Raw genomic sequence first — 11974 nt, forward strand, 5'->3', positions numbered from 1 at the left:
GGGGGGGGGGGAAACAGCGCCTTTGGGCTCGTCTAGTGGAGACACGGGGCGTCCCGGGAAACTAGTGCGATCCAAAGGCACACGCCACCCCTTCCCCCACCAGGTGTTCGCTCCGGGCCAGACCTGGGCTGTGTCCTCTTTTCCTCATCCCTCTCGGGCTCTGGGTCCCCGACCTACCCTTGGAGCAAGTCTCTGCTGGCTCTTCCAAAGCGCTGGCCCACCGGGTGGGTGTTTGTGTGGAGAGCTTGGGGAAGTCCGCAACACCTAGCTGGGCATGTATATCTGCCGGGAGGCCGCCCAGCTGCCCTTACCTGAGTATCCTGGGGTGCTAGATTCTTTCCCCACTTTTTGTGAGCAGAGCCTCGGGGCTCCAAGCCCAGGCGATGGGACCTCGCAGCCACCCACCGTCTTATACCATGGCCTCCCAGGCACCAGCTCCCCAGGGGTGAAGGACTGGAAGGGGAGCGAATAAAGCTCTGTTCATCGGGTCTTGGAGGCTCCTGATGATACCAAGTCTGGTGTCTACACCCTGGCCCAGGCCTTCGGGTCTCTTGGCCCCCAGGCTCTGCCTGTGGGGTGCCCTCTGGAGCCAGGCCCTGGGATGGGCTCGTTGGTTGCCGGCCCACCACTGGATCCGCTTCCGCCTTCTCCATGATGGGAGGAAGCTCAGGCTTCGGGTGGCTTGCTCCAGGCCACACAGCTAGACAGTGGCAGATTGGGACTGACGGGCCCTCGGCTCAAACCCACAGTCTCCCCAGCTGGCTTTTGAGGGGCATGGCTGGAGGAGCTCTGCTGTTGGGATCCCCTGGCGGGGCTTCTGTGCCCGGGCGTTTCCTCTTGGCCCTCCCAAGGAATGGATCCGTGCCCTTGCGGACAGAGTTTTCCTGGCGTTCCAGGGGCGGGAGCAGTGGAAGCGTCTTTCTCAGGGGCCTGGTCACACCTCATCCCCCGGCTCCCTTCTGGGAGCCCAGAGGTCAGGGGTCACGGAACTGTGGGCTGGCTCGGGGAGGCAGTTTCGAGGACGGAGCCTGGCTCCAGAGCTGCATGGAGCTCTGCTTGCCTGGTTTGTCTTTTTCCCCCTCTTTGGTTCCCGGTCAGACGTCCACAGCGTTCGTTGCTCTCTCTGGGCTAATTGTTACCAGTGTGTTCTGGGATCTTCCACACCTGAGGCAAGAGCACAAACTGCTGGGTCGAGTGGTTATCAGCTGGGCCTGGGCTTAATGATGGGTTGTCACCCTCCTTCCCTGCCTTCCCCCAGTCGGCCTGTAGTTCCTCGCACCCATCCCACCTGGGCCCTGCCCTCCTCTCCCTGGCTAGCCTCCTGGTTCTGGGAGCGGGAGGAACTGGGCCGGCAGCCCCACTTAAAGGTGCCTTTTCCCTGTCTGGTTGGGCCGAGGCTGGCTGCTGTGGCACAGACTGGGGCTCAGGGCTGGGTACTGAGGCCGGGGGTGGCTCCCTCTGGTCACATGGCTGGAATGGGGCCAGCGACTGGTGGGGGCTGGCCATGGTGGAGGAGGGCAGTGGCTCTGAGCTGCCTCTGGAGCTAGAGGAGAAGGTGCTCAAAGGCTGCCTTTCCGTGCGGACTTCGGGGCACACAGACCTGGGGCGCCAGAGGAGGCCAAACTAGCAAGTACAACAAGTAAGGGGACCCTTGGGACAGTTTTATTTCACTAGGGTGTCGACTGCCTGCTAGGGGTGGGGGTGGGGGAACAGCCTTGAATAACAGATCCGGTGGGGGGGACAGTGGAGAATTTCAAATTGGGTGGTCAGGCACGGCTTGTGGGAGAGCTGAGCCCTGAATAAGAAGAAATCGGCCTGGTGAGGGAAGCTGGGGCAGGGGAGGAGCGAATGTTCTGGGCAGAGGGGACAGCACATTGAAAGCCTTTATTGAGCATGTGCCAGCCTCCTGCTAAGTACTCTAAATATCTTGTCCTCGTGAGGGAAGGAGTGAGGGGGGTGACCCCAGTGTGGAAATGAAGACCCTTAGTGCCATAGTGCCATTTACAGAAAAGCACCCGGGTCGCAGGGTCTCCTGGATCTCCCCGCTGCCCCCAGATGAAAGTCCAGACCCCTTGGCCTGCCTCCAGGCCTTTTAAAGTCTGGCCAGCCAGTGGGGAGCTCCAGCGAGCAAGGCTGTGAGGACAGCTGAGTTTTTGTCAGTCTTGCAGGATCTGTCGTTGGGGTCAGCCTGCAGGCGCGGGTTTGAAGAGGGTTGGGGGTTGGTCCAGCCAGGTTGACTCGGGAGTTCATCAGTGTCGGTGCCAGAGCAGGTTGATGGAGAAGGGAGCCTGTGTTTGAGGCGATGACGAGCCCCCCTGGGCTTGAAGACGAGGCGGCGCTGCTTGAACAGCCTGTGCTCCCTTTTGGGGTCCTCCCGGCTCCTCATCACCCCGATCCCTTTCCTCCTTCCCCAGGCCCTCGGCGCCCATTGTGCCTAGCAGGGGTGTGCGGGGGAGGCCCGTCTCCCTGCCTCTGCTCTCTGGGTCCCCCCTGGAGAGCCCTCTGAGCTGCAGTGAAGTGAATCCGGTCTGGTGGCTGGCTGTTAGAGGTTGTGCCCAGTGCCCGCCTGTGGTCATCGTCCCATCTCTCCTGTGCCGCCTCCTTTGGTGAAGGTCTCAGCATCCTTCGAGACCCAAGGGCCCTCTGTGAGGACTGTGACTCTTTTCTGAATTAGGCAGAGGGTGGCTGAAGGTGAGCAACCACGGTCTAGTGGAGAGTCTGATTCCATCAGCGCCATCTTCCTCGGCCATGAGACCCTGGGCAAAGGTTGCGACCTCGGGCACCTCCTGTGTCCTCCTCTGATGAGTGGGGACAAGCAGGCATGCCTGTGCAGCAGTGGTTCTCAGTGAGGAATGATTCTGCCTCCTCTTAAGGGGTGTTTGGGAAATGTCTGTCTGGAGACGTGTTTGGTGGTCACAGCTGGGGCTGGTACTGGCCTCTAGTGAGCGTAGAGGTCCGGGATGCTGCTCAACGTCGTACGTAATGTATAGGATGGTCCGTCTGTCCCCCCCCCGCCAAAGAGTGATCTGGTCCCAGTGGCCACAAGGTCGGGGTATCCTCGCTGTGTTGTTACCATGAGGAGCACAGAGATTGGTGTCTGGGGTGTTTGATGATGCTGGGAAGGCACTGGGGCAGGGAGGGAGCCCTCAGCAAGTACCGCTCGATTAATCATGAAATGGCATAAGGTTCTGGGGGTGTAGGATGTGGCCGCTGCTGTCAGAGACCTTACAGCCCTGCGAGGGGCTTAGGGGTTAGGAGGAACAGAGGGGACGTGGCTAATAACAGCTGGTGTTACCGGGTCCCGGACTCAGGGTAAGCACCAGTCTGTCTGCATTGCTTGCTGATTCAGTCCTTGGAATGGCCGCAGGAGGTGGCTGCTGCTGTTAGCCCCTTTTCGAGTTGGGAAGACTGATGTCAGGCTGTCAGCGCCGCTACAGGGAGATGTTTTCTGGCGGTGTAGAGGAAAGGAAGCACAATTCTAAGCAGGAAGCTTTGCGCTTTGTGTAAAATAACAAGATTCGTATTCTTAAGCCCTGCCAAGGTCCTGCGTCGCCTTCCAAGCCCTTTTCGACAGGCCCCTTCCCAGGAACCACCTGCCCTCCAGCCCTCCAGGCCTCCTGCCTTAGCTACACCAGCGTCACCTCAGGGCCTTAGCATGTGACACTCCCTCCACGACCCTTTGTGTGCCTGCCACCACCTCCTCCTTCAAGTTTGAAGGCACACAGGGATTAGGGTGTAACTCCGAAAGGTGGGCTTGGGGTGGGGGGTAGGGCTGCTGCCAGTCTCCTTGTAGGAGCTGCTGCTGTGGGCGGAGGAAGGGAGAGTGGGAGGAGAGAGGGAGACCCTGGGGCAAGCGTGGGACTGGACTGCTCATTTCCCAGAGGTGGCAGGGGGGAAGGGGAGGGAGTAGCTGGGGGAGGCTGGGCAAAGGAGAAGTCCTCCTGTAGGGGAGGCAGGAACGGCACGCAGCCTGGCCCTCAGAGGGCACCCGAGATCCCATTTATGGAGAAGACATACCCAGTGAAGATAAAGAGCCCCAGCTCTGGCCTCTCTGAGCCCCAGTTTTCCCATCCATGGGATGGGTCTAGTCACGGTGGCCTGCGTGCCTCGGGGAGCGATGGGACCACGTGGGGGACGAGCTTGGCATGGGCCAGCCGTGGTGAGGAAGCCTCAGCCACTGTTACCTCCGATTCTGGGACAGGAGCCAGAGGGCCTGGGTGCAATTCTGGGCCTTGCTCTCTACGCCCGGAAAATGGCGGGAAGAGTTGTTTCTTCCTCAGAAACCAGAGAGAGAAGTGTAACAGAGCCCTTGCCCTGTGCAGGTGCACAGTAGGGGCAATGCAAATGCTACTTGCCAGCTAATGCCCTGTCACAATCCTGTCACCCACTGTGGATATCATGGCCACTTTTTTTGTGGGGGGGGGGATGTGCACCTACTTTAAAAATGCCAACAGTAGGGGGGTGCCTCGCTGGCTCAGTCGGAAAAGCCTGCGACTCTTCATCTTGGGGTTGTGAGTTCAAGCCCCGTGTTGGGTGTAGGGATTACTAAAAAAATAATAATAAAGTCCTTTTTTTTTTTTTTTTTTTTTTTTAAATGCCAGCAGTAGAGACCTGTACAGTCAGGTAACACTTTGTTCTTCATTAGCAAATGTTTGCCTCAGCTGCTTTGCAGTTGGCGCCTACTGAGGGTCAGAATGGCTCTGGGCCAGGAAGGGCTGCTCCGGCTGCCTGGGGGTATATCCCCTCCCCCCACCTTACTCTGACCTCCTGCTGAGCTGCTTGAAGTCCTGTGGGGCTTTCCGCGGGCCTCTGGTCCTTTCACTTGGGGCTGGTGGTTTCCCTGAACTGGCTTGCACTACATCGGGCAGCTCACAGCTTCCCTGGAAAGTCAGCCAGGAAGACAGACAGTCCGTCCCTGGTGATGGCGCACATCTGTACCCCTAGCTTGTGCTGCCTGGGGAGTTTGGAGCTCCCTTTCCAAATCCCTGCCAGTTTCCACTCCCAGGAGTCGCCCTGCCACCCAAGCGCTTGCAGTTCAAGCCTGCCGCACCCCGGCACGATCACGCAGTAGTGTGAACAGTTGGTGGGAATCCAAAGTGCAGTGACACTGAGCTCACAGCGGGACCCTGACTGCAGGCCACCCGCCCGGTGCGGCTGCCCGAGGGGGGCACCGGTCTGCGCGGCACCCTCCATTACTGGCCCTGGGGACTCCCACCCTGTTTGGGTCACATTCATGTGGAACAAAACGGGGAGTTAGGTTGGAAGTAACGGAAATAATTTTTCATTCGACAAACAACTATTGAACACCCACTGTGTACCTGTCTGGTCCTAGGGGGCAGCGAACACTGCAGTATAAACCGGACAGGCAGGCACCTTGCCCTGGTGGAACTGACACAAAGCCAAGGACGCATCTAGCTAGCTAGATGGTAGGAAGCACCAAGGAGGAAAAATCAAGCAGGAGAAGCGAAGGAATTGGGGTTGGGAAAGGTTCTGTCTTTGGGAGTTTGAGATAAGTGACTGGGCAGGTGTGACGAGCTGTGGCCATCTCGGGGACAGCATCCTAGGAAGTCCCGAGAGCAGGTGGTGAGAACAGGTTTTGAAAGAGTTTGGGGGTCAGATCAGGGTGTTGGCCTGAGCAAGGAAGGCTGGAGCTGGTGAGAGCTTTGGCCGGCGGACTTGGAGGTGTGGGGAGGGGTTTGGCCGCAGGCACGTCAAGTTAGTATTTGGGACATGTACACGTCTGGCACCCATAGGAAGCCCAGGACAGGGGCTCCACGGGGGAGTTGTAGGCGAGAGGATGCTACTTCAAGCCTGTCTTGAACCAGCTTGCCGTAACAACACACCAGAGACGGGGTGGCTGAAACAACAGACATGGCTCCCGCTTCTGGAGCCTGGAAGTCCAAGACCAGATGTGCCCACACGGCCTTGGTGTGTGTCCTTACAGAGAGAGAAATCTCTCCCTTCTCTAAGACTCACCGGTCCTAGCAGATCAGGGCTCCCACTCTTAGGCCCTTGTTTAATCTTAATTACCTCCTAAAGACTGCATCTCCAAATACAGACGTGTTGGAGGGTAAGAGTTCAACCCATGAATTGGGGCGAGGAGGCACAGTTGGGTCCAGAGCAGAGCCCTCGGTCTGGGTTCAATCCCTGGGAAGAGAGAAACTAACCAAGGATTGGGCCCAGCACCAGCCTTCATTTACCTTCACTTTCTGGAAGGACTGTGCCTGCTTCTCTCTCAGGACTCTGCATGGTCTCCCTGTACGTTGAGGGCTATGCTCCCATTCCACCGCCGCCTCGTTCTATCTGCCCCCCCCCCCCGTCCCCGCTCCAATATGTCAGCTGTAATGTTAGAGGCCCGCACATGCGGCACGTTGATCTGTGGAACTCTGGGTGTAAGACCACGTACCCTGTTGGACCATGAGCCCTGGAGGCAGGCCTTGTCTCGCTCATGGCCTGCCCCGGGCTCCCAGGCACTTCATGCCCCAGGCAGGCGCTTGGCAAATATTTGTTGAGTGACTTGGGAGGTCATGGAAACGGAGTGCTGGGCCCTTGCGTCTCACCGGGAGACCTGCTCGTGTTTGGGGCCAGGACACTAGCGATGCTGGGAGGGTCCCCTTGGCCCTGCGTAGGGCTGGGAGCCGCCCCTTCCTTCGGGGGGAGTCTGGGGACCCCAGAAGATGGGCAGGCTAATATGCCACATTGTGAGGTCTTCTGCCCTTAAGGATTCTCTAGTCGAGTGGGATTTAGTTTTCTCAGAGGTAAGCATTAGGGCTCTGCGTGTGGGAGCCGGGGAGAGTGTGCAGAAGAAGGGCATCTTCTCCAGTCTGGAGAATTCTCAGAGCCAGGGGGTAACAGTGGGAGAGGAAGATGTGGGCAGTGGGAGGGAAAGGGTTCTGCTGGCAGGGTGCACAGCCGGGACAGACGCCTGGCGCGGGTGGGAGAGCCATGCGGTGTGCTTGGCGGGGACAGGACTGCTGGATGGTTTAGAAACCCCCGACTCTTGACTCCGTCACCACTGCCTAGGCAGCAGGTACTATAGACCTGTTTTCTGGGAGCCCGTCGTGCTCCATGGTCCCTCCCCTCGCAGGGCTAGTGTGGCTAAGGGGCTTCAGGGAGAGCCAGGACAGCCGTTCTTTCTGAGTCCAGAGGACTGGATTGGGGCATTTGCCCAGGGAGGGAAGGAGGGGAGCCTGGGGGTGACCTGTCCTATGCTGCTAAAACCAGCCAAGCCCCCGCCTTTCGCTGCCCTTGCAGGGACAGCAAGGCCACACAGGGTCTCTGCATCTCAAGCCCTGCCACCCCACTCCCTTGCACCGTGGAGGGGGTTCCTGTGCATTGACTGGTTGAGCCGTTGGCACTAATTGCCTCCCCCCGCCAAATGGTTAAGGCGTCAAAGCCCCGGGAGCTGGGCTGTGAGGCTGGGGTTCACAAGGCCTGGGGGACCCCAGCCTGAATGTCAGGTTGGTTCTCGCCTTTGGGAGCGCCTCCCTGTGTGTGTTCTCGCTGTCACCCCAGGGACCTCAGCACTCTCGTTGCTGAGCTTTCCCCGAGCTGAGCTGCCAATTCGGTGCCGGTTCCCGGTGAGGGGTCAGGCCCTCGAGTCCAGCCGCCTCGGGAGGGGCAGGGCCGCGCTTCAGTCCTCACCTGTGAAGCGGGGCGGTCCTTGTGCCCTTAGCAGCAACTGGCACACCACCGTTAGGAGAACCCCCCCCCCCCCCCCAGAATTTCTTCTGCAGCCCTGGGATGCAGCACCTCCCCCAGCAGCTGCCACGTCCCAGACTGGAGGCATTTATTCTCGCCTTGGTGCTCCCTCCTCCTAGCCACTCGCTCCTGAGTCGGACCATCCTCTCTCTGTGGCTGCCCCACTGCCACCTGCCCCACCACTGGCCCAGCCCTCAGTGTCTCCCCTGTTTTGGTTGGGAGTTCTCCTGAAGGCGGTCTGGGCCTGTGTCTCCCTTGCTCCAAGCTTCCCACTGCTCCCGCGGAAACACTTCCCCTCACCAGACCAGGGCCCCCCGTCCCACCCCTTTCCCAGCAGCCCTGTTGCCCCTGCACTCGCCTCAAGCCGCCGCTGGCCTCCTGGGGGGTCTTCTGACTGCACCTCGCTCCTTCCTGCCCGAGACTTGGTGGCCCTCTGTCCCCCTGTCTTCACCTCACTCCCAGAGTCAGCCCAGCCCCTCTGACACACTCACCCTGGCGGTAAATGTGTCACTCCCGGTGTCTTCCCGCTAGACAACTGCACGTGGAAATAGCCAGTCTCCTTTAGGGCTGTGTCCCTCGCGCCTTGCAGTTTATCAGGGTGGGTTGGATGAGTGAGTCTCCATTTTGCAGATGAACAAACCAAGGCACAGAGGGGAGGGCCTAGCAATGGAACCCAGGTCTGGGGTTGGACTCCACTGCAGGCCTCTCCTGCCTTGGTCCTTCCCCTTACCGTGAGAGCCTTCCCAACTGGGAGTCTAGTGATCCTGTTGAGGGAGCTGGCCTCACCCTTGACCCCCTTGGCTCTGGTCACTTGGGCCCCAGTACCTGGGGTAGCTTCATTTTGGCAGCCTTGGGAATTGGGTTGGGGGTGCCAGGCCCCTGGAGCGGGCTCTATGGGCTGCGTCCTTTGCCTCCACTTGGTGCCTCAGTTTCTCTTATCCACACACAGAGGGCCAGCTCCTAGCCCATCTGGTATTGAGTTTGAACTCCTGAAGGAAGGTGCTGCCTTCTGACGGTGGAGTCCCTGTCCCTGTCTCCCCCCCCCCCCCCCGGGATTGCCTTAAATTGTTTTTCCTGGGGGTGACAGTGATTTTGATGAGGACAAGGAAGCAGAGGGCATAGCTAAGGGAAATCACAAGTTTCAGTGCCCACAGAGACCCTGATTTGAATCTTGTCCCTACTGTTTCCTCAGCGATGACCTTGAGACTGTTTTTAACATCCCCCCATGGCCTCCGTTTTCCCGTCTGAAAACTGGGAGTATGAAATCAGCCCTGTGGGTTTGCTAAGAGCATTCAGAGAACTCCTGTAGGTCACCAGCTGTCAGCTCTTGGGTGGCCCGGGTGCTGGGAGGGGCAGGGCCTGCCAGGGTCTCCCTCAGGGTCCACCACATGTAGCAGCTTAGTGAATGCACACTGGATTTGCACAATCGGGTTGGCCTTGACCAACATCTGTTTCCAAATGGAGAAGCAGAGATTCGGAGTTCCTGCCTTCAGGAACAAGTCGGTTCTGGAGCCGGGACTTGCCATGGGCACGTGGCTGCTTCTGTTGCCCTCTTGGTACCTGGTGTTACCACAGTTCCACTGTGTCCCAGGGTTCAGCCCGTGGAAGCAGCTCAGAATGGACTCGCTAGTGTATGAAAAATGTGAAAGAAGCAGGCGAGCTAATCTGAGAATGAGGGGAAACAGCTGGGGGCTCTAGTTGGTACCTGCCCCAGGGCCTTTGCGCACCGACTTTCTTCCTCCCTTCTCACCGGCTGGACTCTTCTCACACTCACCCAGCCCGTTCAGGACCACTGCCTTCTATATTCCATAGAATTGCAGGGGACTCACTTTTACCATGGGTACAGTTATAAAGCCGCCTTGTCCTTCAATGCCCTTTTATGAGTGCCCTTAGAGTACTGGACATGCCCATCCCACCCCGCCAGTTCTGGGTTGGAATGTGCTGGAATGTGCACTGATGGAATCGGCTGTGATGCAGAAGTTCCCATTTGAGAGGTGCCTGGGCCTCCCTGAGAAGGGCCACAGTTTCTTAAATTGGCATTTCTATCCCCCTCTAGCACTTTGGGGTTAATTTTCACAAATTAGATGTGTATGCTACGATTTCACACATTTTACGTCTTTTAAAATGTTACCTATTTTTGTAAGTAGGTGTAATACGATCACCAGGTTCAAAATTCAAGACTCAGGAGTGTTCGTGGCAAGTTTCTCATGTCTTCTGCCCAGAAGAAACTGGTCCTGTGGATTCTTATTTCTTTATTTGAGCTTTATTGAGATACACATACCATGAAGTTCATTTAAAGTGTACAACTCCATGGTTTTCACTACAGGTGACCCTTGAACAACGAGTTGAGATGGGGGCGGGGGGCGTGCAAAGTCGAAAGCCCATGCATAATCTTTGACTCCCCAAAAACTTAACACCCTACTGTTGGCCGGAAGCCTTACCGATAATGAAAACAGTCAGTTAACACATACTTTGTATAAGTATTCTATAGTATGTTCTTTTTTTTTTTCTCTTAGTGTTTATTTTATTTTTGAGAGAGAGAGTGAGTCTGGGAGGTGCAGAGAGGGAGACACAGAATCCAAAGCAGGCTCCAGGCTCTGAGCTGTCAGCCCAGAACCAGATGCGGGGGCTCAAACCCATGAACGGGAGATCATGACCTGAGCTGAAGTTGGACGCTTAACTGACTAAGCCACCTAGGCGCCCCTACTGTGTTCTTACAATAAAGTAAGCTAGAGAAAAAAAAATGTTAACCAAGAAAATCCTAAGGAAGGGGCACCTGGCTGGCTCTGTCAGAGGAGCATGCGACTCTTGATCTCTGGGTCATGAGTCTGAGCCCCACTACTTGGGCGTAGTGATTACTTAAAATAAAATCATAAGGCAGAGAAAATAACATTTATGGTACTGAACCGTATTGAAGAAATTCTGCGTATAAGTGGACCCACACAGTTCAGACCTATGTTATTCAAAGATCACAATTGCTTATTCAGAGTTGTGCACACATCACCACAATTTTAGCCCATTTTACATTACGGCAAGAAGAAACACTGCATTCTTCTGCTCACCACCCCCCCACCTTGCCAGCTCTGAATTTGCCTGTTTTGGAGATCTGTATACATGGGATCATATAAGAGTGCCTGGCTGGCTCAGTCAGCAGAGCCCGTGACTCTTGATCTCAGTTTTGTGGATTCGAGCCCCACGTTGGGTGTAGAGATTACTTCTGATCTTTTAGCTAAATAAGTAAATGAAAGAACCCATCCATACATAAAATCATATAATACACAGGTCTTTTGTCTGCCTTCTTGCATTCAGCATAATGTTTTCAAGGCTCACCCATATCCTAGCCTGTATCCGTGTTTGTTCCTTTATATGGCTGAATAATATTCCGTTGTATGACTGGACCATATTTTATGTATCCACTCATCAGTTGATGGACATTTGGGTTTCCACCTTTTTGGCGATTGTGAACGGTGCACAGGATTTTCTGTGGATCTAGGTGTTTGTTTCTCTTGGGTATAATTCTAAGGAATGGAATTGCTGGGTCATATGGTAACTCCGTGTTTAATCATTTGAGGAGCTGCCAGACTTTTTCCATAGCAACTGCACCATTTTGCATCCCCACCAGCAGCGTAGGAGGATTCCGATCTCATCCTTGCCAACACTTGTCTGTCTTTTTTATTCCATCCAGCCCCATTGGTATGAAATGGTGTTTCGCTGTGGTTTGGGCTCGCGTAGTTACCCTGACGACTAGTGATGTTCTCGTGCGCTTTCGGGGTTTCTTGAGTAGGTTATTCATTCATTCATCAAACGGTGATTGGGGGTCACGTGCTCAGCCCTGTGGGCACAGTGTGAAAAACCAGACAACCCTGGCCTCTTGGTGTTTTGACGCCAGTGCCCTTCGCTAGGGGTTGCCCTATCTGTGTGTGTCGTGCTGGTGATGCTTAATGCTCACAGATGCTCACTGTGTTCGCTCATTTCAAATTCAGGCACATACGTGTAAGTGTGCGTTTGCCCTCCTGTCTGCAAGGGACGGCCAGCACGCCCCACCCCCCACCCCCCACCCCCACCCCGGGCCTGTGGCTGACATAACTGATCTGACAGTCTGTCATGGAGGCAAGTCTGTGCCGGGACTGAAGGCGTGGGTGGCTCCCGGTGATTCTCACAACCGCGGCCGAGTCCACCCTGTGGATGCTGCTCCCACGTGCCTCCCTGTAGCAGGTGAGGTTCACGAGAGGAGGGCTGAGTCTGCTGCCTGACCCCGTCCCTCCGTCTGTCT

The sequence above is a fragment of the Herpailurus yagouaroundi genome, unplaced genomic scaffold (genome assembly GCF_014898765.1).
Source record: "Herpailurus yagouaroundi ecotype Mexico unplaced genomic scaffold, PumYag 200, whole genome shotgun sequence".
Taxonomy (NCBI): Eukaryota; Metazoa; Chordata; class Mammalia; order Carnivora; family Felidae; genus Herpailurus; species Herpailurus yagouaroundi.